The sequence below is a fragment of the Brienomyrus brachyistius genome, unplaced genomic scaffold (assembly GCF_023856365.1).
Source record: "Brienomyrus brachyistius isolate T26 unplaced genomic scaffold, BBRACH_0.4 scaffold38, whole genome shotgun sequence".
Taxonomy (NCBI): domain Eukaryota; kingdom Metazoa; phylum Chordata; class Actinopteri; order Osteoglossiformes; family Mormyridae; genus Brienomyrus; species Brienomyrus brachyistius.
In genome coordinates, this window is record NW_026042313.1 from 1486395 (window position 1) to 1493821 (window position 7427).

Here is a 7427-nt window from a genome sequence, read left to right on the forward strand (position 1 = left end):
GTACATTTTTTTTCGTATCAGTTGATGGTTAATAGTCAATTAACAAGTGTTGACCATGGTTGAAAATATCTGAAATGGTCATCCCTAGTTAAAGGTAATAATTATAGCAATCCGCCGTAGATCATGCAGCGCTGCTTTTAAAGGTAAGGTAACGCGTCATTCCGATTGGTTCATTGCATGTTACGCCCAAAACACACCTCTGAATAATTAAGAGAGTTAGGACAAACTTTTCCCGTCCAGTGCTGGCGCAAAGTCTGGGTTTTCCACACTTAAAATAGCCATGTGAAGCTTAGTTCTTTCCCTGACTCAGCTCAAGAAGTTGTGGTAATTAGCACAAGGATTTGCAAGGAGTTGAATCAGGTGTGTTAAACAAGGGGAAACCCAAAAATGTGCAGAGCTTCGCCCCTCCAGGACCAGGGTTTGACACCCCTACTGTAGACCTTCAGCATGACATGCACTGCCACCCTTCCATACTTTTAACCAGATGGTACGAACCTTATCTGACCCATCGCGTGATTGGTCGCACGCGATGAATTCTAGAATCTTGAGTTAGTGTACACATGTATTTAAATTCAACCAAGCTCATTCTGAACCATTCTGGACAATGATGGCACGGTGAGTTATGCCTCTTAGTACTCCCGTATAATTGCATGTATTATTTTGCATGTAGCATTTGTTAAATCTGAATTTTTATTGAAATAAGTTATCTGCAATATATTTTGTGTTTTGCTATTATGTAAAGTTAAAATTTTTCTTCGTGACATATTTGATTGTATTTAAATTTCAAGTGTAAGTTAGCTAGTTTCATGTGAGATATGGCCGTGGGCCGCGGACTGGGTGGTCCTTGATTCTGCTGTGCCGGTGGGGGGCCCTGGTGGGCGGTCCGGGGATTTTTGGGAGGCTTTGGACCCTTCTAGGCGACTTGGGGGGGTTGGGTTTGGGCTGGGTGGGGGGCTCTGCCACTCTCCGGGGTTCCGCTCCCAGCTGGAGGAGGGCACTTTGTATGTGGCTTCCTTCAGTCATCCTGTACTGTTTTGTTGTTTGATGTACTTGTAACGGGTCTTTTGTGTGTTATGGTTGTTTGTACTCTGCATTACCCTACACTTTGTTTTCTCCATCCCAACTTTATTATTGTTATTATTTGTATTTTTTCTTATTTATTTATTTTCCTCTCCCCCCCCCCCCCCCCCGTTATTGTTATGATTGTTGTTTCTATGCCCCCCCCCCCCCCCATTTTCTGTTTAATTAAGTAATTAATTAATTTTATTTATCTTTGTTATTTTTTGTATAATCATGGAATTAGGGCGGGTGAGTTCGGGGTGGCCACCCTGGAATTGAATATCTTTATATTGTAACTTTAATTTAAAATAAAGTTGTCTTCCGAAGAGGGGGGGTGGTGGTGGGCAGAAAAAAAGAATAAAAAGAAAGAGATAAGGCAGAATGTGCAGGTGTAGGTTTGTGCCCCCTTCTATACCATGTGTTATGAACAATGGTGTAGATTTGGGTATAGACAGTAGGCACATGTCCCTACCAGTATTGTGGGAGTGCTGCATTGGTTTAGGGCAGGGGTGGCCAATCTTATCCGCAAAGGGCCGGTGTGTGTGCAGGTTTTTGGGATAACCTATAGGTCAGCTGTTCAACCCAGGTGTGAGGAATCATCAGCCAATCAGTCCTCTAATTACTAATCTAATTAGGGAGTTGCAGTGAAGACCCGCACACACACCGACCCTTTGTGGATAAGATTGGCCACCCCTGGTTTAGGGGGTTGGGTGGTTCGGAGCTGATTTGGTCACTACCAGTTTTACATCCAAACCTACACCCTTGATGACAAGTGACTGTCAGCTCCTTTGCATTATCTGCATGCTGTTTTTCCTCATTCAACAGCAAGCGAATGCTGAAAGCTGTGGATTGGACCGATGATGACTACTGGGCAGCCTGGGACAAGTGGCATGAAGTCATTGACTGGGAAGATGACACTGAGGAGTGCTCCCCAGAAAGACCGCCCTCTGACCAGGCTCAACGTAACACCTCCTCGACCCCTGGAGAGCAAAGGAAAGAGGAGTGCTCCCCACCAACTCCAACCCCTAACAACATGGAGACATGCATTGAGGCCAATACATGTCATGTAGAAGTTGTTGACCTGAATAGAGGGACCATACGCATACAGCTTCCAAAACACTGTCAGGACCAGCTTCAAATTGAAGCTCTACTGCTTGACATTTGCCAGGTGGAGCTTCAGAATCTAAATCACTCTGAGATTCAATTTGAGATTGAGGAGCTGGACATTGGGGAAGTGGTAGTGGACGGTACCCAAGAAGGAGCAACTTCCACTTTTGAAGTGGAAATAGTGGACATAAAGGTGGAAGTTGCTGACAAAGAATGGGAACACAAAGTGAAAGTGGAAAGTCCACCAACCTTGTTTTGTGAAGCAACAGTAGAAGAAGTGGGACTTGATGATCCAGACACAGGCAAGGTGGTGGTGTCAGCCTGTGGAACCGTGGTGAATGTGCCCCTGCCAACGACCTGTGGCAGAAGGAAGAGGAAGAAGAAGAAGAGAAGGCGTAGTTAGAACAATGGTGCCATCCACAAGAGTCTGAGGCTGAGCAGAACATCTGTCAGTTTGATTCATTTCTGCAAATTTTATTAAATAAATATGAATTAAACATTATTGTGAGATTTAAATTGATCGATGGATGGATGCATGGGATGGATGTGCAATTAGAACAAAATGAAAATGAAATATCTCATTTATCACTTCGTTAAACCTAGAAATTAGAATCAGATGCACCAAATCACATGCAAATGATTTGGTCTTCATTACACAATATCTTTGAGATTCACACCTTATATAAAAAACTGTTTCTCATGTACAGGACGCTCACAAAAGCAGAAGTGCTAGATTCCCTAAGCTTTCTTAGGGAGCCGAACTGGTGACATAGTCATAAATCCAAATCTAACTCATATCGGCACCATTCACGCATTCGTATTTCCAAAAGGGCTCAGTGAAACACCCACTGAGACGCCTGTTGGAAGTGCTCTGGTAATTGGCGAATCTATTTTAAGAAACGTGAGAGTTGTGACTCCACCGACCATAGTAAATTGTCTCCCTGGTGCCAGAGCGACCGACATCTCAGGAAATTTAAAAGTGCTGGCTAACATTAAGTGTAAATACTTTCAGATTATTTTCCACATTGGCACTAATGATGTCTGATTGAGTCAATTGGAGATGACTAAGATACATTTCATAGAGGTGTGCAACCTTGCAAAAATGATGTCTGTGTCTATAATGTGTTTTGGCCCCAACTCTGCTTGACGTGGTGATGAAATGTACAGCAGATTATCATTGCTCTACCGCTGGCTGTCGGAATGGTGCTTGATAAATGGTGTGGGTTTTATAGACAATTGGCCGATGTTCTGGGGTAGGCCTGGGCTTTTGAAGAAGGAAGGTAATCACCTCTTGTGGGCTGGTGCCGATCTCCTGTCAAAAAGCATTGCTCATAGTCTCGAGGCCAATCGCTGACTAGCCAGAGCCAAGTCCAGGTGGCAGCAAACCGGCGTAACCAACCATCTGCTAGTTGCTTAGAGTCGTCACCCAGAGTTCATGTTATTGAGACAGTGTCTGTTTCCCGCACTTCAAACCGTGGAGGTGTATTCCACCATAGTGGATGTCATAATGACTTAATAAAAACTGAACCGAAATCCAATGTTAGATAACAAGTGTAATGTGAGGCTAAAATCCTCCTCAGGCGTTACTAATAAATGAAATGATTACTGATTTTAGTCTTGGTGCGTTATGCTTTACTGAGACCTGGGTTAAACCAAATGAATTCATGGCACTAAATGAATCTACTTCAGCTGAGTACAGTTATAAGCATAACCCTCGACCAAATGGCAAAGGTGGTGGTGTTGCTGCAATATTTCAGTCTAATCTAGGAGTGTCCAAGAAAAGTGGTTACAGCTTCTGAACATTTGAAATTCTTGTTCTTAGTTTTGCTGGCTCATCTCCTTGTGGTCCTTCACCTCCAATCATCATCATTGTATAAACACCACCTGGTCCGTACAGTAATTTTCTTATGGAGTTTTTTTTTTAATCTGGTGGTCACTACTGACAAAGCCATGATAGTTGGCGATTTTAATATTCACAAGGAGAATGACAGTGATCCTTTAACAACAACGTTTCCTGCTACTCTTGACTCTGTAGGTGTATGTCAGAAAGGAGTCTGGCCTATTCATGCTTGTAACCTGGGACGTCGTAAGGATGTTAAGATGATTCAAGGACCCCGGGGTGACAGGAGCCCTGAAAAATTGGAAAATAACTGGATTGGTCTGGACTGGGGGGCCCAATATGATATGCTTTTGTGGGGCCCAAAATCTTTGGCAACACCCCTGCCTGTAATGATACCCTGCATTAGATTATTAGCCATGTGTATTAGGATGAATTTGCGGACGACTACGTTGCCTAGAATTAATCATTTTCCTCCTGTTACAGACATACATATGAGGTGATTGAGGTGTGGATTGATTCTGATCCTGTATGGACTGATCATCCTGAGATTCAGATACGTCGTCCATGAGTCACCTATAATATTATTGTATTAAGGATAAAACCGCATAAGCATGGTTTTTTCCCTCTTTGATCACTTATATAATTTGTTTTTCACAAATGGTTTCAGAGTATCCTTATCTTATGTGAAAGAATCCTTATCTTATGTGAAAGAATCCTTATCTTATGTGAAAGAATCCTCGTTCTGGGATGCTTGCCCTATTCAAGGACACTTACCATGTTTCCTCGGGTTTTGGAGGGACATGCTGAAGACAGGGAAAGGTGCTGCTCAATATGTTTTATACATCACTGGTCAGTGTACGAGACACCTGCCTTATCTTCAGGGGGAGGGAAAGCACTGCTCAAGAATACTCCTTTAATTATTTTGGGAACTGCACCTAGTCAGTCAGTGTGTGTAGAACACTTACCCCCATCCTTAGGAGGAGGGGGGACATTAATTATAGAAACTTTCTGATTGAAACTGCAGGCAGCATTGATGGGGGGGGGGGGGGGGGGGGGGCAGCTCGTCCCCTGCCCACATGTAATGCCCAAAATTTAGTATAGAGGAAGGGGGAGATCTCAGTGTTGACCAGAGCTCAGCTGTGGGATAGAACGCGCATCGCCCGGCACTTTCTCAGGACTTACGTGATGGTCTCCTGCCAGGACTGAAAAGGGCTCCCCAGTATAAGAGTGAAGGTAGGTGATGGTGGCACGTCCGAGTGTGAATAGCTTTTCAGTGTTGGTGTGTTGATTCAATCAATTATCACAATAACCATGCTATGAATTTGCACTTTCTATGTATGCATGTTTTTTTTATCACTTTTTATATATACCTATAATCCCTTGTATTTGCAGTTTTATTCTTGTTAATGAAAAATGTATATAACTATAATTATTAGTTATGACGTTATATGGAACTATTTTGCATTGCCTTTGATCCAGTGTTTTGGTATTGATTTTAATGCAAGGTTATTTTGTATAGAATACGGGGAAACCTGGGGTTTTATTTGGGGGAAGACAACTACGGGGAGAACAGGACATCTCAAAGATACATTAATGACGGAGAACAAGGCGTGGACGCAAATAGACAAGACTGGGTGAAAATAATCGGACACAGCTGGGCAAGATCGGGGAAGCACACGTGGATAATCAGGGGGCGTGGCACACAGGAGGATCGGACGAGCCGGGCATGACAGAACCCCCCCCCCCCCCCCCCAAAGGTGCACACTCTGGGTGCGCCTCCAGGGAGGTGAAGGACGAGACGAGGGATACAGGACCGGGAAAACAAGAACCAAACCATTAACAAGAAACAGGGAACAGAACGGACAGACAAAACTGGCACAGGCAAAAGCCACGACAGGACCTGACACAGGACGGGGAACACGGACAGACAGATCAGGAAGGGAGACAACGAGGGAACAGGTGGGACGTGAACCAGGAGTGAACAGAGGGAACACAGGGGGACGAGGAGCAGAGACAGGAGCAACAAAGGGACGAGGAACAAACATAGGCGGGACAGAGACGGGAGACCAAGGAGGAAATGACGGGGGACTAAGGGGAGCCCAAGGGAGCCAAGGCGGCCGGGAGGCCGGAGCAGGAGGGGACCTCGGAGGAGCTGAGGAGGCAGGACGAGGGACAGACACAGGGGACAAGGAGGAAGTCGGAGGGGGCACCAGAGAAGGCAAAGAGGGAGCTGAAGGGGAAACCGGGGAAGACAAGGAAGGAAGGGGAGCCGCAGCAGGCGAAGGCAAGGCCACAGCCGGCCTAGGCGACGTCTTACGACGCGCCGGATTGAGGGAACCCGCAGGCGATGGAGGAACCGCAGCGGGGAACCTGCAGGCAACCGACAAGAAGTCGGAGGCGGGACCGAGGCAGGGTGACGAGGCATTCGGAGGGGGACCTGCAGGCGACCGCCGACCTGGAGTCCCAGAACCCATAGGCGCCACCAGAGCCCTAGCCAAGGTGAGCGAGGGCGCCTGTGTCCTCTCCCCTTCCGGGACACAGACATGTGGGGGTCAGGCTTGGTTCGACCTCGCCGGGGCGAGGGACGAGGAGTAACGAGGAGTAACGAGGAGTAAGACTTAACATGCTCATTGTGACTCGTACAGATGTTGGTTGTTGTTTTCTCTCATCAGCAGGTATTGTAGTAGATTATCTGTGGTTTTCTTTCTTCTTTTTTTTTTTCTCTTTTCCCTCGCTTTCTCTCTATTTCCCTTCTTCTCCGTTTTCGTCCTTCTGTCCCCCTCTGGGGGGGAGGGAATATTTAAAAAAAAAAAAAAAAAAACCAAGAATGCCAGGGTTCTGCGAAACTTATTCAACGTGCCCCGATTTTCTTGTCCAAAAAAATTCTTGCTGACCAGGTTATATCCTTTACCAACATTAATTTTTGTAATTAAGTCTACGTGCGCCCCATGAAATGAGGCTGGGCGTGTTCGGCCTCCAATGCCTAACACCAGTGTTTTAGAAGGTAACGGAAGACTTGATGTACTGTAAGAGTTGTTGTGTCGTCTTTGATCGAAATAAATGGTCAGGAATTCGTGTCTTATCGCTTGTCTAATAACATTTACAACTTTTTGGAATATGCGTATTAACTCCCTCTTCTGTTATGTTATCACCTTATCACCATTTTTATCTATTTAAATGCAGTACAATAGTATGCACTCCTCCTTCCTGTACAGTTCACATATATGCCACTAGATGTCAGCATTATACAAGGGTTTTCTTAAGAAACCAGAAACTCACTTGTAGAAGCTGCATTTATATGATGTATCAGACGAATCCAATGTCAGTGTCACAGATAGTAACTTGATAATGCATCAGGTCTTATCAGATGGTTTGTGAACAACAGTCAACATATTTTGAAACACTGATTTCAGAAGTGTAG